The sequence below is a fragment of the Leopardus geoffroyi genome, chromosome E2 (genome assembly GCF_018350155.1).
Source record: "Leopardus geoffroyi isolate Oge1 chromosome E2, O.geoffroyi_Oge1_pat1.0, whole genome shotgun sequence".
In the NCBI taxonomy this organism is placed as follows: Eukaryota; Metazoa; Chordata; class Mammalia; order Carnivora; family Felidae; genus Leopardus; species Leopardus geoffroyi.
The window spans coordinates 15,854,013-15,878,791 of NC_059335.1; the positions used below are offsets into that span (position 1 = coordinate 15,854,013).

A 24,779-nucleotide genomic window follows, 5' to 3' on the forward strand; every position below is an offset into this window, starting at 1 on the left:
CATTTAAAACATTTTACAGATATTCTCTAATTTAATCCTTACAATCCTATGAGGCAGATATCATCATCATTTTACAGATGATGAAACTGAGGCAAAAAAGGTTAAGTGACTTTCCCAAGGTCATCTGGCTGTTAAATGGTGGTGTTGGAACTTGAACCCAGGCCATGAGGCTCAAGGCGTCCCCTTTTCCCTGGTCCACACTGCTCAAGACCTCGGCAACAGTGACACCAACCCTGAGCTTCAGGGCAAGGTTCCCAATGTTCCTACTGCCAAGCGTGTCATCATGATTATTCATACTTCTCTCCAGACTCATTCTGTTTCCTAAAGGAAATGAGAAATTGCCGAAATTCAGCACAAGTGAGAGAGCCGGAAGCTACAGCTGACCACATCCACATGTGGGTCTCCTGCGGGGCTGCCTAAGAGACATTCTTAAATGATGACCCTTCTCAAGGGTCCAGGGTCAGCCCCTGGGCTGTTGACCCTCCACTGACTGAGACTCCACCCGGCACCAGATGGGATGTGAAGGCCCCTCCCTAACTCCCAGTGCCGCAGAGGGATGGGAACAAGCCTCGCTGGAAAACTCCCAGCCCACCACCTATTTAAGAGTGAATCTGGAGAAGGGGCTGGGAGCAAAGCCTGTGTGGCAGGGACAGGCAAGGCCTTCTCTTGTGTGTTCAGAGGACTAGCGGGGCTGGACTCAGTGTCTGGTCACTGCGGAGCATCAGCCAGTTATGTTTTTGCCACCAGCACACAGATCCCTGAATGAGAGCAGCTCATGACTCCCTCCACCGAATGGCAAAACCACACCCACGTCTGAAGGGGGTTTTCCCGGGGGTTAATCACCAGGGAGTTTGTCTCCCCTCCAGGGAGGGAAGAGAAAACCCTCATTTCAGAAAAAGGTCACTGAATGCCTGGTTCACAGGAGAAATTGCTATGTTGGGCTTGAAAGCGACTATGCTTTCAGCTGCTGAGCCCAAAGGCTCTCTCCACAAAGGGGCTCCAGGCAGAGGATGAGGGGAAGATACCGAGGGCTAAGACTGTCATTTATCCAATGGGCCCTCGAACTGCCTGTGTGCAGTAGGAGCTGTTCACCACTATTCAATTTTAGGCTGTGTGTGTGTGTGTGTGTGTGTGTGTGTGTGTGTATGCTGGGGGTTGAGTGGGGCTGGGTTTGTTCTGTTAACATTCTAAAAAGCGTGCAAAGGTACAATGAACTCCCATGTACTCTAAGCCAGATTCAATAATTACCAAGATTCTGCCACACGAGCTCCGTTTATTCCTTATCTATTATTCCTCCCGTTCCTTCTTGCCGAAGTAAAGTAAATCCCAGACATCACGTCATTTTACCTTACATGTTTCAGTTTGCAGCTCTGAAAACTTTGGACGTTTTATTACGTGTCCATAACATCAGGCTGGTTTCATTACAGATTAAGAGAACAATGAATTTTTTTCTGAGAAACAAGACCCTAAAAGAGAAGTACTGACAAAGGTGTAGGGAAATGGGTCATCTCATCTACTACCGATGGAGTAATGGCTTTCTGGAGGGCCCCCTGGCAATACAAATCCAAAAAGGTCTAACAACCTGTAGGTATCTTCCAACTCAGCTTTTCCATTCGTGCACTCATCAAAAAATATTTACTGACCTCTACCATGTGCCTGGCAGTGTCCTAAGCATTTTTCTCCCTGGTTCTGATATGAAAATGGAGGCACAGAGAAGTACGATTGTTTACTCAGGCTTACACAGCTCTGATATGTGAGAGCTAATATTCAAACCCAAGCCATCTAAGTTTCAGTGTGTAATACGAGATCCTGGCGAAGTAGCAATTTAGGCTTTCCACTTAGGAAAGCCATTGCTCTGGGTTCCATGGAGGACTCCCTATCCATACTGGCGGATGCTTATTAAGTGCAATCTTCCTCAGACCCTGTGCACAAGGTAGGAATGATAACATTAGTCCCATTTTTCAGATTAGGAAACTAAAGTACGGAAGCTTGAAGGCACCTAGCACAGATACTAGTGGACATATGTGGCATGCCCAGCAGCTCTGCCTCCTCAGTCAGGAGGTGCCCCTCCACCATGCTGCCATGCCGCTCCACCGTCCTGGCAAGGCCATGGCTGTGTTCATCCTTCATCCCACTCTCAGACACCACCTTCGGGGATGGGCACATGACCGACGGCTACTGACTGAATATTTGTGTCCCCCACCAAATCTGTATGCTGGAACCTCATCTCCAGTGTGATGGTGGGACTTTTGGGAAGTGATCTGGCCAATCCCGTTTCTAAAGGAGGTCCCAGAGAGCTCCCCTGCTCCTTCTGCCACGAGTGAGGACACAGCAAAAAGATGGTCATCTATGAAGCAGGAAGCTGGCCCTGACCAGACAACAAATCTGTCGACACCTTGATCCTGGATGCCCCAAGGTTCTAGGATGGTGAGAAAGAAATTTCTGTGTTTATAAGCTACCCAATCTTTGGCATTTTTGTTATAGCGGCCCAAGTGGACGCACACACCCAACTAGAGTCTTCCCTGGGGCTTGTATAAAGATGCTGAAGACAAGAAATCCCCTTTCCACCGGCTTCATAGATCAGGAGGATTTGCACCTTGACCCAGCCTGTTTGCACAGCGAAGTCAAGTGGAGCAAGGGATAGGAGCACAGCCCCAATGACATGTCTGAGCCCCCTACTTGGGCTAGGTCTGAAGCTCCTCTCCTCTCGGCTTCCCAGTGACACAAGACAAATTCATCTGACAATGCAGAGAGCCTTGATTAATCTACCCAGCATGCACTGTCCCAATGCCCACTTCGGTTCCTTCTGGAGCCCACCCTCCTTATGCCATTTCCCGTGCACTTGGCAGGAGTCCTACTTATCTTTCAAAGGCCAGAGCAATCCCTGAGCATGATTTTCTACACACTCTTTTCTCTCCTCTCCAGCTCACTCCCCCTGACCTTGTAGCGCAGAATCTCTGTCCTCTGTGTTCCCACGGCACTCGGTGCTCACCACTCACCACTCACCACCCTGCATTATGGCCATCTGGGTGTCCCCTGCCACGAAGACAGTACTAGACGGGGGTTAAGACCACAGGCTCTGCAGGAGGAAAGATGTGGGTTCAAATCCCTGCTCTGTCATTACAAACTCTATAAAGACCCAGGCAAGCCATCTTTTCATCTATAGGATGATCTATAGGATCATCTCTCTGATCCTTGATTTTGTTCATCTATAGAGGGGAGCTAGTAATAGTATCCACCTGCAGCAGACACTTAGCTGTGTAGCTTATGGTCACTCCCGACCCTTGTCCCTTGCTGCCCCCCACTATGGAGACATCCACTTTCCCAGCCTCCCTTGTAACCAGGGGCAATCACTGGCTCCTTTATGGCTGGCCATTCAGAGATAAAGAGAAGTCTACCGGGGGTAGGAGTGTTTATGAGAGCATGTTCCCTTTGGAAAAGAAAGACACAGGAAGAAAAAGCCTCTTCCCCTGCCACTATTCCCTGCTTGGGACGCTGTGTGTAAGGATGCGATCATCAGGCCAGGGCAGTTATCCTATGACCACACAACGACCAACACCGGGATGAAACGGATGTACACAGGGGCTATGAAATAGAGAGAAAGCAGCCAGTTCTCGAAGGTGTCACTGAGCCTCTGCAACGGCCACGGAGCTTGTCTCCTCCATCCTTTGCAGCGAGAGAATTCACTGTCTCCATCACTCATGCAAGAATCACCAGGCATCTCGCTACCTGAGGCCCAACGTGTCCCAACCAGCAGTTCGTCTCATAGAGTAAGGGTTCGATGCCATCGTGCATGCAAACTGCTTAGCGTGTTGCTGGCACTCACTCAGTGTTGGTTAAAGACTGTTACCATTATCACAGTTAGCTGCTCAAGGCCATTCCACAGTGTCTACACTCCACTGCAGACAGAGAAGGTGCCAGCATCGAATACTCGGCACGTTTTATCCCCTGCCTGGCGCCTGATGGAGGGAACCACAGCCATCTGAGGTGACTGCAGTCGCACGAAAGAGCAGAAGAGGCAAGGGGCAGCGGGGGCCTGATGGCTCAGCAACCTCGCGAGGGAGCTGCTTTTTCAACCGTCATGTGTCCCAACTGCCAGGATCTATATACACTGGCACCGTTTTTGCCATGTCTATCCCCAGACCACCTGTACTATCACTTACTCTGCATTTTTCTTTAACTGTATTCACTTTTATTTTGGCTTACATACCGATGTTAGCCTCACCCAAAGCAGAAATAGCCATGGAACACTGGGTTTGATGTGCTATTGAAATTCTTTTCCTGTTACGCATTAAAATAAAAGTACAGCTATTAAAATGTTTAAAATGTTTATTCATACATCACCTCAAATTATCTAGTGTTATGATCTGACCTTGGGAAACCTGTGCCCATGGCACTAAGACATCATTCCCAGTCAGCACGCTCTCTCCCTTGCACCTTGCACCATTCTAGAAACACAAAAGCTCAAATGCCTGCTCTAAATAACCCTTCCAGAGGCTGAGATCTCTCCCAAACTCCCTCATCAGGGCGTCATTCCCCTGGGACACATCCATGGTTTATACCTTCTACTTACATTGTCTTCTAGGATGGGTTAAAGATAACAGCAATAAAGCCAACATGCATGAAGGACATTCTCTGTGCCACGTGCTGCTTTAAGGACTTTATACAGATTGACTCACGATCTTCAAATGGTACCATGTGAAGCAGGTGGTATTACTCCCACTTCAAAGATGAGGAAACTGAGGCTCAGAAGGGATTAAGTCACTTGCTCAAGGTCCCACAGCCAGGGCTGAATCCAGGTGACTGACTCTGGGGCTGCCCTTCTGACCTCTTCGCTACTCTGCTGTCCCTACAACAGCCAGCACTGACCAAGATCTACGCTGATGGACCACTGATATTGAGCGAGCCTGAGGAACTCGCCTAAAGTAGCTGGGAACACCTGAGACCCAGGTCTGTCAATTCTCGTGCTCACTCTCACCATGTACAACCGACCATGGAGCCAGTGTATAGCAGAACCTGAATGGAACCCTCCTTTACTCCTGGAGGTCACAGCACTCCTCCACTCCCTGGCTTCCTCACTGTCCCCTCTGAGCTCACGTCACTCAGCCCCAAGAGGCCAACTCTCCTCTGAAAGGAGGACAAGAGTCTCTGATACAACCAAACAGAACCTCACGTCACCATCCCTCATGCCCAAAGGAGAGCAGGCTGACCAAACTGTAGTTTTCTAAAACCAACCCATTCATAACATAATTCAGTGGAAGGTTTCTCCTCACCTAGTTGCTAGGCCTCACGTTCACATTCTTAATTGATCGCCATCATGACAGCCCGTGCTTACGGGGCTTACCATGAGTGTCAGGCCATGTGCCAACGTGTGCTAAATGCTTCACAAGTACTGACTCACTGAATGCTCACAGCATCCTTATGAGGAGGGGACTAACATTACCCTTGTTTTAGGATAAGGAAATGCAGTCGCATGGAGGCTAAAGCCAGTGGCCCAAGGCCAATGAGCTGGGAGTGGTGGTTCCAGAGGCCCTGCCTTAAGCGCTTGGTGACACTACCTCCCACAGCATAATCTCTCTTGTGTACTGAGTGCTCATGGAGTGCCAAGTTCTGGACTAAACACTTCACGTAAGATGACCTCAGTGAACTGACACCACCACTCCCATACACATACAGCTCAATAATGTAGGTATTTTAAAAACAAAGAGCCTGAAGCTCAGAGAGGGGAAGTCACCTGCCCAAGGTCACACAGCTAGTATAGGGTGGAGTCAGGAAAAAGTTACCTACAGTGTGACTCCGAAGCCATTGGCTACAAGACTTCACAGCCTCATACCCAACCTCCATCCCAGATCTCCCTGTTCCCAGCAAGCCCCTAACAGAAATCAGTCTCTAGCTCCGAGAAAATGGGGTGGACCGTCTTCTCTGTAACAGGGTAGCACAGCGCAGTACAGAGTTCAGCAGCCACACTTTTCCTGGTAACTGCTACTCTGCACGGTCTCCAGGAAGCTATCAGCACATCCCCCTCCTCAGCAATGAACCCACTGAACTCATGTTGCAGGGGGGCTCCAGGAACCAGGCCAGGTCTTTCCAGGGTGATGGTAACTGACCAGTGACACTGCTCTCTCCCTTTCCCTTCTGTTAGGTTTTGCTCCATGACCTTTGCTCTGGGGGTGTGAGGAGGTGTTTCTTCCCTGAAGGTCTGCCACGGGTGCTCCCCTTTCTGCACCAGCAGAGACTTCCTCCGGTCTCCAGACAGATGGACCAGTGAGCCATCTTGGTCCCGTCCAAATGCCTAATGCGTTCACAGAGTGCATAAGGGCAAGGACTCTAAAGACAGAGAGCTTAGGTTCAAATCCCAGCTTTGCCATTTACCAGCTGTGGGATCTCAGGTAAGTTATCTCCCCTCCCTGTGCCTCAGCTTCCTCATCTGTTAAAGGGGAATAATGATAGTACCAACATCATAAGGTTGTGGGAATTTAAAACACTTAGACTCGGCCCTGGCACTCAGAGCTATATATATAAACGTTTGCTACTATTAGTGTGAGTGACCCAATAAAACATACTCCCACCCCTTAGGTGGGTAGAGATGTCCACTGGGCCTCTGAGACCCTGCAATCACCCACCAGCTACACATCAAGAAAAAGCAGACTCTCTCAAAAGACCTGCTGACCAGCCGTGAGACAGCAGTAATTATAGCCCACTTGCAATTATTTGGCTTGTTTGGTTGTTTATATGTTTATACTTCGTCCATACCCCCAGACCAAACAGAAAGCTCCATGAAGGTGAGGCTAGTGTTCCAGACCCCCGGGACTTGGCAGGAGACGGAATTCAATAAACACTCCCTCCACGATCAGGGTCTTGTGTGAAGAGAACCCTCTGATTGTCTCAATTTGCCGCTTTCCCCTTTCATGCTGTGCCCAAGGTGGTGCCTGCCACACCAGAGGCCCCCCAAAGAGACATCCAGTGACTGAATGAGGCCCTCAGATCTATTTAACAAGAGCACCTACCACCTGCCAGACCTGACAAACCAAAAAAAGATGCCTCTATCCCTGTCCCCAGGCGTCTGGTGATCTAGTCCATCTGGTCACAGAGATCAAGATGTGGTATAAAATGACTCAGAAACACTCCAGGGTGGCTCAGCAGTGACAGAAACAGGAGCCGACACCACTCTAGAATTCTGCAGAGGACACATCAGAGAAGTTGCCTCCCTGACCCCGTCACACAGAACCCTAAGTAAACATATGAGCTCTACTCATGCAAACAGACACCAGGCCAAACAAGAGGCCAGGTGGGTGGCCCCCATGGTTGTCTTTCTAAGCAACATCAACAAACACAGCAGTGAACCCCAAATCCTCACCTCTAAGGCTGGCTCAGTAAGGACCTAGCACCTTCACTGGGTGGGTGGAAACCCAAGGCCCAGCCTGGATGTGCTGCGCCAATGAGCGGTGATGTTAACAAGTTAAAGAATGCATCCTGAGTAGGAAGGCTTGGTGTGGATCCTGACCCCACCCAGAATGAAAGTAGCCATGACCTCTGCTGCATCTGTGGGCACAGCTAGGCTTGAGGGCTTTGGACCACTGGTTCTCATCTGGGGGTGATTTGCCACCCCTACCCCAGAGAACATGTGCAGACACTTTCGATGGTCACAAGTGGGGGCAGGGCGCTGCTGCTACTCACATCCCGTGGTCAGTGGTCAGTCCCACAGTGCACAGGACAGCCCCCAGAACAAAGAATGATCCCACCCAAAAGGCCAACAGTGTTGAGGTTGAGAAACCCTGGATCTAGGCTCTCAAAGTGCAAAAAAAAAATAGTGAATCATCAAGGGATTTGGTGAAAATGCAGACTGAATTCAGTGAGAGGGGTCCAGTGGGAGGAGCCGTGGTCCAAGGAGCAGGGGCATTTGGCAGCATTGGTATCCCCTGGGAGCTCCTTGGATACACAGGTCCTCGGTCCTTCCCCAGACCTGATGAGTCAGAATCTGCATTTTAGCAAGATTCCTAGGTGGTTCTCAGGTACATTCAGTGAATGCAAATGAGGGAGCTCTGAGAAAATCTCCATTCCTGGGTCTTTGGCCCTTTGGCCCTTTGGAGGGAGCAGCCATTGTGGAGGGTGGAGGTTCCACACAGTCCTCGATCTCTAGGGACAGATATCCCATCAACCCTCAGCTTCTTGGCATCAAATAACCTGTTCCACCCCTCCACCTCCCGCCCCACCACCCAGGGGCAGAGCTGCTTCTGGCACCCGAGACCTGGCTGTCTACCAGACACCAAGCTTCTGCACAAGAATCTGGCCGATGCGGAGAAACAGGAGTCAAATCCGAGCATCGTAACTGTTCATGAACAACTAGAGGAAAGAGGACTTCATCTCACTGTGACGTAAAATCGCAAGGTGATGATAATTATAGCCAGCACTTCCTGTGTGCACTTTTCTAAGCATGAGAACTACTGTCCCCATTCTACAGACGAGAAAGCAAAGGCAAGGCACAGGTAAATCATTTGCCCAAGGTCCCATGGGTGGGGAAGTGGGGAAGTCAGAGCTGAAACCCAAGTCTAGGAGTCTACCTGCTGCTCTATTGTACCAAGCCTTGGTATTTTAATACCTTCCTTACCTCTGGCACAAAGGAAAGAGCTCATTAATCCCCGCCTCACCCCTCCCCCCCCCAAGAAACAGGCTCCATTTGGCTGCGCTGTTCTCTGGCACTTTGCCAGGGCAGCTAGCTTTCGGTTGTCCTACTTTGGGGAAGAAGAAAGTAGGCTTCAGACACAGAGCATCAAAGCACAGCTGGGCTTGGGGCGCCTGGGTGGCTCAGTCAATTAAGTGTCCAACTCTTGATTTTGGCTCAGGTCATGATCTCACGGTTCATGAGTTCGAGCCCCACATAGGGCTCTGTGCTGACAGTGTTAGAGCCTGCTTGGGATTCTCTCTCTCAAAATAAATAAATTAAAAAAAAAAAAAAAAAAAAGCACAGCTGAGCCACCACCTTTGGGATAAAAATGTAAACCACACTATTGTCTAAAAAATCAGGGAACCTAGGGGGTGCCTGAGTGGCTCAGTTGGTCGAACATCCAACTTCGGCTCAGGTCATGATCTCGTGGTTTGTGGGTTCAAGCCCCGTGTCAGGCTCTGTGCTGACAGCTCAGAGCCTGGAGCCTGCTTTGGATTCTGTGTCTCCCTCCCTCTCTGCCCCTCCCCCACTCACACTCTCTCTCTCTCAAAAGTAAATAAAACCATTAAAAAAAAATGTTTTTAGGGGCGCCTGGGTGGCGCAGTCGGTTAAGTGTCCGACTTCAGCCAGGTCACGATCTTGCGGTCTGTGAGTTCGAGCCCTGCGTCGGGCTCTGGGCTGATGGCTCGGAGCCTGGAGCCTGTTTCTGATTCTGTGTCTCCCTCTCTCTCTGCCCCTCCCCCGTTCATGCTCTGTCTCTCTCTGTCCCAAAAATAAATAAACGTTGAAAAAAAAATGTTTTTTAAATCAGGGAACCTAGCTCTGGGGTAAAGAGTCTTTTCCTCATGGACTGGAGTCTCTGAGTAAGGGCCTTCAGAAAGTTGGAGCAAGGCAGGTGCCAGGCCTCTGGTCCCCTCATACCTCTTCCCAGATGCCAAAATCAGCCTCCCACAGCCCTTTCCTCCAAATACTCTCATGGATGGAAGAAAGTGGAGGCTTCAGGGAGCAAACTCAGGGCCTACAAACTTCTCCCATCACATTCTCAATCTTGTTCATCCAACTCAAGCCATGCCAGCCTCTTCTCTATTCCTCCAACTTGCCAAACTCGTTCCTACCTCAGGGCCTTTGTACCTGCTGTCCTTTCTGCCAGGAACCCTCTTTTTTCAACATTTTGCATGGCTGGCCCCTTTTCATCCTTCAAATCTCATATCAAATGTCACTTCCTTAGACAGGTGCTTCCTAACCCCACTAAGGTACCCCTCTCACCAATTGCTCATATCACACAGTATCCTCTTTTAGTTGAGTGTCTGACACAGAGCAGAAGCCCTCTAAATATTGCTGAATGAATACATGAATCTTTATTTCTAGTCAGTTTAAGGAAATGATGACTCTCTTCGGAAGGGTTCACCAGAACAACAGGCTCTAGTTTGCTAGAGTTGTAAACTCTATTTGTGGAGTATGGGACCAGCCATATTCCACAGCAACCAAAGAACAATAAAAACAACAAAAACAATTACAATAATATTAATGCAGCTTTAATGCACACTTACTATGTGCCAGGAACCGTACAAGGTGCTTCACTAGTTCAAGGCTCACTAATAAGCCTGTGATGAACTTGTTCTTCATTTTATGGAGACAGATACCAAGGCTTGAGAAAGTGATGTCACTTGCCCAAGGTCACAATTTAGTAAAGGAGCAAATGCAGCGCAGGGCCCTTAACCATTGCCCAGGCCACCCCTGCACAGGGCTTAAGGCAGTGCTCCCTGAGACTGGAAAAACAGGGCATCTGAGAAAGTGACTCATTATTCTCAGGAGACTCAGCCCAGCTGTATCTTTCTCCCAGCTTCTCCCACAAAGAACACACAGTTGCTCACAACTCCACCAATTCCACCTCTATAACCAGATCTGTACTAAGCAAATTTGTTGATCAGAGTTGGGTATAAAATTTTATATTTTATATATAAAATACAAGATCATTGCTGGACAGCTGTTTTTGGCTGAAGTCACTGGTTGAACTGGATTGAACTTCACCTTCCCCTGGAATCGAGCTTGCTGTTACTCCACATACTTGAAGCTAAAACTCAATCACTTTTCTTGTTCAAAACTACCACATAAGGCCCACTAGCAATAGATAACTCTTACACATGTGCCTGTGAGACAGACACTTTACAATTCCAACTCTTTAAACCCTCACAGCCACCTCAGGGGTAGGTCCTATTATTATCCCCACTTCACAGATGAGAACGCTGAAGTCCCGAAAAGGGCACTGCCTTGCAAGTAAGCTGCAGATTTGAACCTCAGCCCACGGCTCGAGTCTGCTTTCAGTCACTGCCCTCCACCTCTCTAAGTGCCTCTCTAACCCTGATTTGACATCTGCCCAGAAGATACTCCATGTAAGTTTTGTTTAGCTGTTCACTGTACCACGTGCATCATTTACTTACTCATTCATTCAGAAATGTTTTTAAAACCTATCACATGGTCAGAATTGGGCTAAGGGATGTGGATGCAAGGTCCCCACCTTCCAAACATTTGGCTTAGGTGAACTAATGAATGAAAAAAAAAGTCTATGACATCTTAGTTAATTTTTTAAAAAATGTTTAATGTTTATTTATTTTTGAGAGAGTGAGTGCATGCACATGAGTGGGGAGGGGCAGAGAGAGAGGGAGACAGAGAATTCGAAGCAGGCTCTGCACTGTCAGCACAAACCCTGACACAGGGCTCGATCCCATGAACCATGAGATCATGACGTGAGCTGAAGCTGAATGCTCAACTGAACCACCCATGTGCCCCAGTAACATTGTACTTGATTTGAAAAGTTCAAAGCTTTCCCACTAACATCAGGAACAAGGCAAGGATGCCCCTTCTCACCACTACTTTTCGACATCATGCTGGAAGTCCTAGCTAATGCAATAAGACAAGAAAAGGAAATAAAAGGTATACAGATTGGAAAGGAAGAAGTAAAACTGTCTTTGTTCACAGATGACATGATCATAAGTGTAGAAAATCCTAAAGAATCAAATAAAAACCAAAAGAAAACACAAAGCTCCTGGAATAGTTGATTATAGCAAGGCTGTAGGATACAAGGTCAATATAAAAACTCAATTGCTTTCCTATACACCAGCAATGAGAAAGTGGAATTTGAAATTAAAAACTCAATACCTTGGTACATTGGCATCCCTCAAAATGAAATACTTAGGTATAAATCTAACAAAATATGTACAAGAGGAAAACTATAAAATTCTGATGGAAGATATCAAAGAACTAAATAAATGGAGAGATATTCTATGTTCATAAATAGTAAGATTCAGTGTTGTCAAGGTATCTGTTCTTTCCAGCCAGGTGTGGTGGCGCATGCCTGTAGTACTAGCTACTCGGGAGGCTGAAGCATGAGGATGCCCACTGGGTGTTAGCACTAAGTTCAGCATCAGTACAGTGACCTCCCAGGAGCAGGGGACCATTAGGTTGCCTAAGGAGGAGTGAATCAACCCAGGTTGGAAATGGAGCAGGGTCAAAATTCCTGTGCTAGTCAGTAGTGGGATCATGCCTGTGAACAGCCAGTGCCTTCAGCCTGGGCACCACAGTGAAACCTCATCTCAAAAAAAAAAAAAAAAAAAAAAAAAAAAGAAAAGAAAAGAGATATCAGTTCTTTCCCACTTAATCTGTAGATTCAATGTAATCCCAGTGATTCTGAATATTGACAAAATGATTCTAAAGTTTACATGGAGAGCAAAAGCCCTAGAATAGCCAAAACAATATTGAAGAAGAAGAACAAAGTCAGAGGACTGATAATACCCAATTACAAATCTACAGTAGTTAAGGGGCGCCTGGGTGGCTCTGTCAGTTAAGCATCCAACTTTGGCTCAGGTCATGATCTCATGGTTTGTGAGTTCGAGCCCTGAGTCGGGCTGTGTGCTGTCAGTTCAGAGCCTGGAACTTGCTTTGGATTCTGTGTCTCCCTCTCTCTCTGCCCCAACCCCACTCATGCTCTCTCAAAAAATAAATATTAAAAGAAAAATTAAACAACAACAACAAAAACCAAACCTACAGTAGTTAACACAGTGTAGTATTGGTAAAAGAACAGACAAATAGATTAATGGAACTGAAAAGACCCACATAAGTACAGTCAACTGATCTTTGACAAAAGAGCAAAGATGACACATGGAGCAAAGATAATCTTTTAGACAAATGGTGCTGGAACTGAACATCCACATGCAGAAAAACAAATCTAGACACAGACCTTACATCTTTTGCAAAAGTTAATGCAAAATGGACCGTTCACAGACTTAAATTAAAACAAAAATTCCTAAAACTCCTAGAAGATAACACAGGGGAAAACCTAGATGACCTTGGGTATAGTGATCATTTTTTAGATACAACACCAAAGGCATAATCCATGAAAAAAAAGAGTTGAGAAACTGGGCTTCACTAAAATTCAAAACTTCTGCTCTGTTAAAGACAATGTCAAGAGAATGAGAAGACAAGCCACAGATTATGAGACAATATTTGCAAAAGATTTAAAAAATGGGCCAAATATCTTTTTTTAATTTATTTTTTTACGTTTATTTATTTTTGATAGACAGAGAGAGACAGAGCACAAGTCGGGGAGGGGCAGAGAGAGAGGGACACAGAATCCAAAGCAGGCTCCATGCTCCAAGCTGTCAGCAAAGAGCCTGACGTGGGACTCGAACTCACTAACCGTGAGACCACGACCTGAACCAAAGTCGGATGCTTAACTGACCGAGCCACCCAGGCGCCCTTAATGGGCCAAATATCTTAACAGACATTTCACCAAAGAAGATACACAGATGACAAACAAGCATACGAAAAGATGCTCCACATTATATTCAACAGGGAAATGCAAATTAAAACAAGAGGGGCACCTGGTTAGCTCAATCAGTAGAGTATGTGACTCTCAGGGTCATGAGTTCAAGTCCCATGATGAGCAAATAGCTTACTTAGAAACAACAACAGCGAGATACCACCACACACCTAGTAGAATGGCCAAATCCAGAACACTGACACCAAATGCTTGTGAGGATGTGGGAAAACAGGAACTCCCATTCACTGCTAATGGTAATGCAAAATGGTACAGCCACTTTGGAAGACTATTTGGTGGTTTCTTATAAAAGTAAACATACTCTTACCATTCGATCTAGCAATCATGCTCCTTGGTATTTACCCAAAGGAGTTAGAAATTTCTGTTCATGTAAAAACCTGCACAGAGATGTGTATAGCAACTTTATTCATAATTTCCAAAAGCTGGAAGTAACCAAGACGTCCTTCAGCAGATGAACGGATAAACTCTGGTACATCCAAACAGTGGAATATTACTCACGCCGTAAAAAGACATAGAGAAACCTTAAGTGTATTTACTAAGTGAAAGAAGCCAATCTGGAAAGGCTACATACTATATTATTCCAATCATACAACATCCTGGGAAAGGCAAAACAATGGAGGCAGCAAAGAGATTGATGATTGCCAGGGGTTAGGAGGAGGAAAGGATGAACTGGTGGAGCACACAGGATTTTCAGGGCAGTGAAACTACTCTGTATGGTACTACAATGGTGGGTATGTGTCATTATACATTTGTCCAAACTCACGGAATGTACCCCAAGAGTCTGTAAACTATGAACTCTGGGTGATGACGCCATGTCTCTGTAGGTTCATCAATTGTAATAATGTACCACTTTGGTGGATGATGTTAACAGGGGAGGTCCATGCATGGGTGGGGTAAGTATGCACCCCCATACCGTGCATGGGTAGGGGGTATCCTCCATTGTGCTATGAATCTGAAAGTGCTCTGAAAAGCAAACACTATTAAAAAAAAAAAATCAGGCTAGGGGCACCTGGGTGGCTCAGTTAGGTAAGGATCCGACTTCGGCTCAGGTCATGATCTCATGTTTCAGGAGTTCTAGTCCCGCACTGGGCTCTCTCTTGTCAGCACAGAACCAGATTCAGATCCTCCGTCCCCTCTCTCTCTGCCCCTCCCTGGCTCATTCATATTCTCTCTCTCTCTCTCTCTCCCCCTCTTTCTCTCAAAATAAATAAATAAATAAATAAATAAATAAATAAATAAATAAATAAATACTAAAAAAAAAAAATTAGGCTAACAAAATAAGCCATCAATAAAAAGGTGCATGTTATTCTGAAATACCAGATATTCAATTTAAAAAAATGAACATTATGAAAAGTAAGGGTTTTATTTTGATTTTTTTAAGTTTATTTATTTTGAGAGAGAGAACAAGAGCTCAAGCTGGAGAGGGGCAGAGAAGGTGAGAATTCCAAGTAGGCTCCACACTGTCAGTACAGCACCTGACACGGGGCTCAATCCCACAAATTGTAAGATTACTACCTGAACTGAAACCAAGAGTCAGACACCCAAACAACTGAGCCACCCAGGAACCCCGTTTTTTGTTTTTTTGTTTTTTTTAATTAAGACTTGCTTTTTCACATGTCTGTAATGGGCCTAATGCAGACCCACCTCTTGGGGCTGCTGAGAGGGTTAACTGAGTTAACCAAGCACCTGCAATGCCTGGCACATGGTCGGTGCACGGTGTTACTTATTGTTATCTCCAGCACCCTGGACAGTGCCCTGACACACAGTAGGCACTCCCTGGCCCAAGGGGGCCCAGCCATCTGCAAAAAGAGGCCCAGCCCAAGGGAGGTGATGACCTGGAAGGCCTCTAGGAGCCAATGGGATGGTCCTCTAGGCAAACAGGCAAGTAGGTAAACAGACCTGCACGGAAAAAAAACCGGTTCTGCAGCCTTTCTCCAGCTGCTCTAGTCACTCTTCCCCAGAGCCTGCCTCTCGACTTTGATCTAGGAGGTAAAATTGTTGCCCTGATTAGATGGATACAACTCAAGGGGCTTTAGAACTGTGTCCCTCACAAACTTTCCTCCAGCACTTCAGGTTGGAGGCCAGGAGTTCTGCCACAGTCCATGGGTCACTTTCTGCAAATCAACCCCAACAATGTGGACGTGTGTCATATGCTGGGAGGAGAGCCCCTCCTGATGGTTAGACTTGCAAATACTTACGGAGCACCCCTGTGATAATGCATTGCTATTCTACTGGGAGAGACAATTAGGAAAATTCTAGATTTCCCAGCCGTCCTTGCAGTTAAGGGCAGTCACGTGGTTTTATACGGCCCATGACATACAAAGAGAGGTCTAGTGGAATTACCATTCTTGACAATCCTTTGCTCCAGGTATTTGTAGAAGGGTGTTTTTTGGAAGTGGTGAGGTTTAATGGTAACAAAGGGCACTGTTTCCCTGAAATGATGGTGGCACTGCTATACTGACATTAAGTTCCCCAGAGTCTAATGTAGAGACTCTGACGGAAAGCAGAGTGTGTGCAGTAACAACAACAACAATAATAATAATAATAATAGCTGGCATCCACTGATGTCACTACTTGCATGCACTATTTTAAGCGCAATACAAATGTTAACTCCTTTCCTCCTCAGCAAAGAACCAAGACGCAGGGGTTACGTTATTTGCCCAACGTAGACAGTAACTGGCATAGAGGGGTTATCAGTATCCAGGTGATCAGGCTCCCAAATCAAAAGTCTTCATTGTGAGCTATGTTAAGTGTGAGCCCAAGTCAAGCCTATAAAAATAAATGAAGCCCTCATTACCACATATTGAGCATTTACTATGTAGCAACCTCGGAACTGAGCACGGTGTGTGTGTCAGCCTCCAAAAACCCCTGTGGTTGGCATCGTGACTGTGTCTACCGAAAAGACGAGAGGTGATGGACTTGTCCTGTGTCTCATGATTAGTAAGGACCCTTGAGGCCAGAGGCACAGGCCTGCAAACCACTAGATACTAGATCACAACTCCTAGGAAGAGCTTACAAGAGAAATTTTCTTTCATTATCAACCACAGTCAATAACCTGATCTCAAGGACATTCTTGGCCTCTCCTTTGCCACACGTGATAAAGGCCACATGCACTTGGCCACAGAGAAAAGCAGGGCATGTAAGGAAACAGAGCAGAACCTCACACCCAGGTGCTCCTAGAATCAAGGCCACAGTTCCTCCCTCGACCTTCAGGCCCTGGCAGACAGAACAGGGCCCTCCTCCTTTGCTTTAGCTCACAGGCCCTCCCTCTACTTGGAGGAAGCCACACTCCCCAGGACCTCCACACATGCTGTTCATGCTGTTTTCTCAATACATGCTCTTCCTCAATACACACCTTTCTCTCTCCCCTAATTAACTCCTAGTGTTCAACCACTGGACTGGATAAACAGAGATTTAAAAAAAGAAACAAAAAACTGCAAAGTGTAGGATAGGGTGTTTGCTACATTTTGTATAAGGAAAAGGGGTATAAAAATAGATTATCAGTATTTGCATTAAAACACTTTAGAAGGATATGCAAAAACTAATACAAATGATTGCTTAAGGGGTGGAGGAACAAGGCAAGCAGGAAAAGGAGTAGCAGAGAAAGACCTGTCACTGTGTGTCCACACACACATACACACACACAGGTGGACTTTTCAAGCATATAAATGCATGGCCTAATTTTTAAAAAGGGTCACAAGTAAAAACAAAGCAGGAGTAATGGACAGAGAGGGTCGGAGAAGGCACCGGAACGCATCCTTGGGTGGGACTGCCTGAGAATGTCTGACTTCCCCACATGCCTGTGGATTCCTGAGCGCAGGCCCAGACCTGCTGTGGCTGCCAGCCGGGAGCCTGCCACGCAGCTGGTGCCCAAGAAACGCTTAGGGTGAGCGTGAGTGGAGGCACCAACCAACCCACCTCCTGCCGCACACCTGGGCTTGGCCCACAATTTGCAGCCCAGCTGTCTCCATGAAACAAATGGGTGAGGGGGAAGGGAACACAGTCACCTTGCAAGGAAAGTGCTCTATGACACACTATTGAAGGAAAGAAGGAAAAGCGTGTGGTCCAAGGATCAGTAAACCCTTTGCGCAGAGCCCCAGAGAGTAAATACTTTAAGTCTGGGGGCCATGTGGTCTCTGTCGCAACTGCTCACCTCTGCTGTCGGTGTGGACGCAGCCACACACCATACATGACCAAAGGAGCTTGGCTGTGTTTCAGTAAAACTTTATTCATGGATGTGGAAGCCCAAAGGCCGTGTGATTTCACACGTCATGAAATGTTCTTTTGATTTTTTTTCAACCGTTAAAAATGTAAAAGTGTAAAAGCCTGGGTCCTACAGAAACAGGCAGTGGAGCCAAATATGGCCCGTGGACTGTGGTCTGCTGCCCTCGGTGTTGATGAGAGTCTGGCCAGCATTTATACAGTAGTCGTACATACACAGAGACTTTCTGAAAGGAGACAGGCCACAGTGGCGGCTTCTGCTTCTGTGACTGCTTCAGGGGAAGGAAGAAAGTTGATTTTATTTTTCACTGAGGTACCGTGTGCAAATTAATGAAATACCGTTTTAAACTCAGTACTACGGAGAGAAAGGAGACTGTTTGGCGTGAAGAGCCTAAGCTCTGGAGTGAGAGACCGTGGCCAGAATACCAACTCTCTTCCTCACTGGCTGGGAACCCAAAAGGTATTTTTCCTCCCTGAGTCTCAGCGCCATGGGGATCATGTTAATACTGCCCTCATGGGATGTAATGAGGATTCCATGGATTAATCCCTTTGAACAGTGTCAGGCACCTGGAAAGTGCTAGCTATTATTATCTTTCTTATTAAGAGTCTTTTTTTGTGGAGAAAAGCCATTCTCTGAAGGGAAGCCTGAAACGTAACTGCGGCTATGAAACTCCCCTTGAGAGCCCGCCCAGGCCCACAGTGAGTCATCCAACTGTTCACATAATAGATGCCTTGTGACGTGAGGAAGTTCATTTGTATTAGCAACCGCATTCCACAGAGATGCATCCTGGAGCCACGTCTACACATCCTGTTCCACAGAAAAGGCAGCCAGCTCCCCAATTCTGGGTCTCTCCCCAACCATCACACTGGGTGGGCTGCAGGGCTACGCACCTAGGAGATCATTCAGTGGCCATTTATTAAACATCTACTGTGTGCAAGAACATGCAGGCACATGCCCCTCTGCGCTTTACCTGGAAGCTGCAGGTGCAACCATGAGCTTCTTTTAAAATCAGTGGTGGCTATAGAGAGTAGATGCTTTGGTTGTGTGCTCCCATAAACTTCTTGCGTTTTCCTGTGTGTCTGTTCATTCAAGAATTATTTACTGGGGGTGGGGGGGTGCCTGCGTGGCTGAGTCAGTTGAGCATCCGACTTTGGCTCAGGTCATGATCTTGCAGTCCATGGGTTCGAGCCCATGTCAGGCTCTGTGCTGACAGCTTGGAGCCTGGAGCCTGTTTCAGATTCTGTCTCCCTCTCTCTCTGCCCCTCCCCCGCTGGTCCTCTCTCTCTCTCACTCTCTCAATAAATAAATAAATAAATAAATAAATAAATAAATAAATAAATAAATAAATAAACTTAAAACAAAAAAAGAACTATTTACTGACCTCCTAAGGACCAAGTGTTGTTCTAGGCACTTGGTCTTAACCAGGATCCTCATTCTCCAGCTCTTTCCCTCTGAACTTTGAGACCTGTCAGGAAGATACCTTGTGTTACCACTGTCTCCTCTGTGTCCTCTGTGCTCAGCACAGGCCATGGCACAAAACAGGCAAATAACCAGGGGCCTGGGGGTAGGGCAGTGGGCGGCCAGCATGGCGAATCACAGGCCCTGCCCAGCCACATGATCCAAGCTGGGCCAATGAGCTGCTCTTCCTCAGGAATGTGAATTCCAAGCTGCTGACAAAAATAACACTAATGCTACTAATAACGTACTCACGACACAAATAACAAAATAATGATAATAATAACAGGAATAAAATAAAAATAGTGGCTTTTATCTAGCCACATACTCTGTACTCAGCACTGTTTTAAAAGTCCCAAGTGTCACCTTACAGGGTCCTCGCAGGAACTCTACGTTTATCCCTTTCAGCTGACAAACCGAGGCACAGAAAGACTGGGAAACTTGTGAAGCAGCAATGAGGTTGGGATTCACGCCAGCTACGGTCTTCACTGCCACCTCACCGCCTCCTCCTCTGCCAGGACAGCCCTGAAGACGTGGCCCCGAATACCCGCCTCAAGATGCCCCAGGGCTGCCTGACCCCAGTCTTACTTCTAGTGCACGTGTCCAGGCTGGTTTCTATTGCCTGCAACCCAAGAACCCTGACTGATAAACCAGGACTATTTACTTGGTTTCACACCTGCCAGTGAGCCGGCACTGCTTCCCAGTGCCACAGGGTGGGGGTAGCTTGTGAACGTTGTAGGAGGTGGAACTGGTGGCCGGGGCATTCACGGGCAGCCTGCACCTACACACGCAGCCATATTTCCATGTAGGGAAGGAAATCCAACAGGAGCAGGAGGGAGAGCAAAAGAGCTACGTTAGTGGATGCCGTCCCCAGAGGACCACTGCCGGCACTTTGGGTGGAGCAGTCCCGCGTTACGACATCAGTCTTCTGCATCGCAGGAAATTTAACATTCTTGGCCCCCATGTTACCGTGAGACCAAACGGCTCCACACATTTCTGAATGCCTCCCGGGGGGTGGTATCCAGTGGTTGCGCCTCACACCCCACACCATGTCTGGTAGCCCACCTGTCAAGCACTTTCCTAACTTGGATTCTGGTTTTCTATTAGCTGTTTTTAAGTCCCACAACATAAAAGGTTTAATCACTTAATACCCACAGAGCCCCTGCTGCATGCCTGGAGCAGCTCTAGAGGTCTTGTCTACAATATTCAATTACCCCTCACAGGAACCAATGCAATGGACACCATGACCAAAGTCGCCACTCCCATCTTAAAGATGAGGAAACCGACTTGCTGAGGGGGTGGGGGGTGGGGGGGAGGGGAGGGGGTGGGCGGAGCCTTGACGGCAGGCATTCTCCTCAGAGTCCAGTGGGAGTTGGCAGGTTACGACCAGTACTTAGGCCTTTCAACTTCACCCTGGAGGTGGTCTGCTTCCCCTCTGCCCAGATGCTGCCCTCTCGGCCTCAGGGCTCTGCACAGACACACACCTTCTCACGAAGCCCCCTCGCCACCTTCCCCGACCCCTGGGTCTGGCCCTTTGCTCCACACGTTAATATGCCCTCCAAGTTCCCTATATTTCCACTTTATGGTATTTATCACGGTGGCAATCAATGTTTGTGAAGTTATTTGTTTAGTGTCTAAATCCTCTGCCTCCCTTCCAGATCGTCAATTTCATGAGGGCAAGGACTTGCTTAATGATGTACCTGTGTGTCCCCGGCACCTGGTGCGCGCCGTAAATATGTGCTTAGTAACAAATCAACTGCTTTTTTTAAAAATTCATGTTTAAAACTAGGACAGTAAAACATTGGCTCTTAAAACCTGAAACCAGGCTGAGGGCTGGCCTAGAATTGATAGAGAAAGAGATCAGTAGTCACTTGAGCTTTTACATGGTGGCGCTAAGGAGGGGGGAGATGTACCACTGCGATGGCACAATTATGGAAACTCAAAAGTCATCGTTAAAAATAAATACTGGGGAAACAAAGGCATGAAAGTAAACACACATTCTTCTGTCCACAATTTCGAGCCTCTACTCCTGCACTTTACCTTCCCCCTCTCCTTCCTCCTAAGGTAAATTAAAAGCACAGGCCACAGGTGGACCCTCTGGGGACAAATCCTACCTCTACCACAAATAAACAAACATGATCTTGAGCGGGTCAATTAATCCCTGTGCATCAGGAAAATGGTGACACAGCAGGGTCCAGCTCTCAAGGTTGCTGTAAAATGAATTCATCCATGCACCCTGCCAGGTATACAGTAAGTGATCAATAAAGACCAGCTGTTACCATTATTATCATCAGTATCACTGCTCTTCAACCCCTACAACCAAGACCATGGGGAGGTCACTTTGCCAATGGGCCATACGTGTCCTGCAATTTCCTACCTCTGTACACCCAAGCTGCCCACTCTCTTTGTTGCTAACTTTCTTGGATTCTGAGCTGATAAATCAGTCCCCATCTGCCTTGGGTGATCTAAGATGAGTTCTGACACTTAGAATCAAGCATTCCAATACAATACCAACATTTGGTCATTTGAGAAGCCAACCACACATCTATGGCACAGCAAAAAGGTACAAAGAGGTTGCATCAAATGTTTACCTCACACATATTCAATGATGCACCTGACCCCCTCAATCCTCTCACCCCCTAAAAAAGGACAAATAATTTAAATAGCACAGATGTCCACTATTCCACTTCATGAGCATTTGTTCTGGTGTGAATGTGAGATGAGAGTCAAGCATATGTTATTCCCTCAGGCAAGCTCAGTTCATCATGGAGCAGCTTGCCCCTCTCAGTAGCATCTAGTGTTTCAAAAAGCACATTTTTCATACAACGTGGCCTCTAAAGGCAAACTCCTTTGGCAGGTGCTTCTCAGAAGAAAGAACAGACCTCAGAAAGAAACTGGCTGCATGGGGTATAGTGTAATATTGACTTCTTCTCCCAATACCCATTCTCCCTTTCCCTTTAATAACTGAACTCCTACATTTAGCCAGGCACATGGCTGATGTGAATGAAGACTATAGTTCCCAGCCTCCCTTGCAGCAATTTGGTCACCTGACCAAATTCAGACCAATGAGATGGGAGTGGAAGAGGTGTGTATGACTTCTGGTCACCCCTTTGAAGCGTGGTAGAATTCAGGAACTGAACTCCAGTAATTTAGAGGGGTAGAGGGAGATGACCTCTTTACTTTCACTTTTGAGAAGTAGATGTCAGAAAGTCCCTGGCACACCAACATTAAGAACCTCTGCCTTGTTCTTCAAAAAGTTAAAACATAGTTACCACATGGCCCATCAATTCCACTTTTAGGTATACATCTAAGAAAACTGAAGAATACGTTCACATAAAAATGTATACATAAGTGAAAGTTCACACTTCATTCAGAAGAGCCAAAAAGCGGAAATAATCCAAAGGTCCATCAGCTGATGAATGGAGAAGCAAAATGTGGTACACCCCTACAAAGGAATGCTCAGCCATAGAAAGAAATGAAGTACTGGCCATCATTATGCTGAGTGAAAGAAGCCAGACACAAAGGCCCGATATTGCATTATTCAGTTTACATGAAAGGTCCAGAATAGGCAAATCCATGGAGACAGAAAGTAGATTAGTGGTTGCCAGGGGTTGGGAGGAGGGGGAAAGGGGGAGTGAATAGGTTCTGGGTTTCTTTGGGGGGTAATGAACACGTTCTGCAATTTGATTGTGATGATAGGGCACAACCTTGTGAATACACTGAGAACTACTGAATTGTACACTCAAAAGGGTAAATTTTGTATGAATTTTAGGTAAAAAAAAAAAAAAATGTCCTGCCTTAAGACTAAAGGAGGCTCTGTCTTCTCTCACATCCTCCCTTCCCCTGGGCTGGAATGCCCATGACGGTGGGGAGTCATCCTGGACCACGCAGATGAGGGCAACATCCCGGGAATGGGGAGTGACAAACTGGCAAGCCCCCAACACTGCGAAGCCGCCGTGTCAGCCCCGGGCTGCTCACTCTCAAACTGTTTCATGAGCAACAAATTAACTGCTCTCTCATTTACACCACTACTATTCTGGGTCTGTTACAGCAGCCAAATCTATTATTTTACTAATGCTCGACATCTTAAGGAAAGGTTAAAGGTGGTCTCACTCTACAGTATTTCTGCTTTACCTGATGACTGCCCAAATTAACTCTTCCATAAGATACACCCCCACATCCTTGAGCGTTCCCACACCTGCCTTCTGCCAGGGAAGAAAATTGGCAACCTCTTCACTCTGCACTAAGAGGCTGACTGTGGCTTTAGGAGAGAAGGGGGTGACCTGGAACGAGGCTTCCATCCTTGACAAGAATCTCCTCGCAGAGATTCTGAAGTGTAAGCAGCATGGTCAAAACACTTGACCTTAGCTTTCCACTCCCTGGCCTCCTCAGATATAAGATGACTAACAGGCTAATTAAAAACATGTGTTAACTGTCATACTCCAGTGAACGTGAAGTTTTCATTGTTAGGAGATGTAGGTGAGAGGTCAACTGGCCCCAAGACTCTAAAAGGAAGTTCTGGGCATCATTACTGCCAACAGGCCTACAAAAATATGGCTGAAGCATGCATTTCAGTTAATCAACTAGTAAAACTTTCCCTTCAGGTTTTTAATACTTCTGGCTAGTCATTATTCCCTGCTCCAGTTCAGTGACAGGCTAGCAGTAATTTTAAATGAGTAAACCATTCCAATTCAACCACATTCATTTAATAAACCTTTTTGTTTTTTTGGTTTTTTTTGAGCACCTATTCTGTATCGGGGACGCAATGGGAGGGAATATAAATAGGCCTGGGCTTGACCTTCCTGTGGGGAAGACAGACATTAAACATGTAAAGGTAAACATAATGTATAATTAAATACGATAACTTCTCTGAAGGCTTGCCAGGTGAGAATAACAGGGGCCCTAGTTTAGATTCAGGATGGTCCAGGAGGGCCTTTTAGAAGACTTGACATTTAGGATGTGATCTGAGGGATAAGAAGGACAAGACCAGGGGTGCCTGAGTGGCTCAGTCAGTTAAGCAGCTGACTCCTGATTTCAGTTTAGGTGGTGATCTCACGGTTCATGTGATCAAACCTCATGACAGGCTTTGCGTGGACAGCACTGAGCCTGCTTGGGATTCTCTTTGTCTCTGCCCCTTCCCTGCTCACGCTCATGTGTGTGCACGCGTGCTCTCTTTCTCTCTCTCTCTCAAAATAAAGAAACTTAAAAAAAATAAACAAAGAAGGACAAGGCCAGGTGAAAAGCCAACAGGCAGAGAGCATTTTAAGGTCAGAGGAGAGCACATACCAAGGCTCTGAGGTAGGAAAACAGCTTGGCTTGTTTGAGAAACTACACGAAAGCCTGGCTGCTGCGCCGTGAGCGAGTCTGGCAGGGGCTGCATCATGGTGCACGTGTAGGCCACAACAAGGACTTCTTCCTACAAAGCACCCTATTTTCACTTGGGAGTCCAGACAGCCCCCACTTTCAGGCCACGAGATAGATATCCAGGGAGCTCCAGCCCTGACCCCGGCCTAACAAAGCCCACGAAGGCATCCTGTCTTCCCCCGGTCGTGGCAATGGTAATGGTTGCGGCACGTGACCTAAGCCGACACACAGTGAAT

The 24,779-nt window shown here is 46.9% G+C and overlaps 1 protein-coding gene across 5 annotated transcripts in view; it reads right to left on the reverse strand.

The window, feature by feature from the left end:
- The window catches only part of SIPA1L3 (signal induced proliferation associated 1 like 3), a 237,928-nt gene that overhangs the window by 165,993 nt on the left and 47,156 nt on the right, over positions 1-24,779 (reverse strand). The window contains exon 2 of one of the 5 annotated variants that reach the window (XM_045440892.1): positions 19,106-19,189. The exons of the other annotated variants lie outside the window; for them this stretch is intronic. The gene's annotated coding sequence lies outside the window, so the exon portion shown is untranslated. The remainder of the gene's footprint in view (positions 1-19,105; positions 19,190-24,779) is intronic. 5 annotated transcript variants of the gene reach the window in all.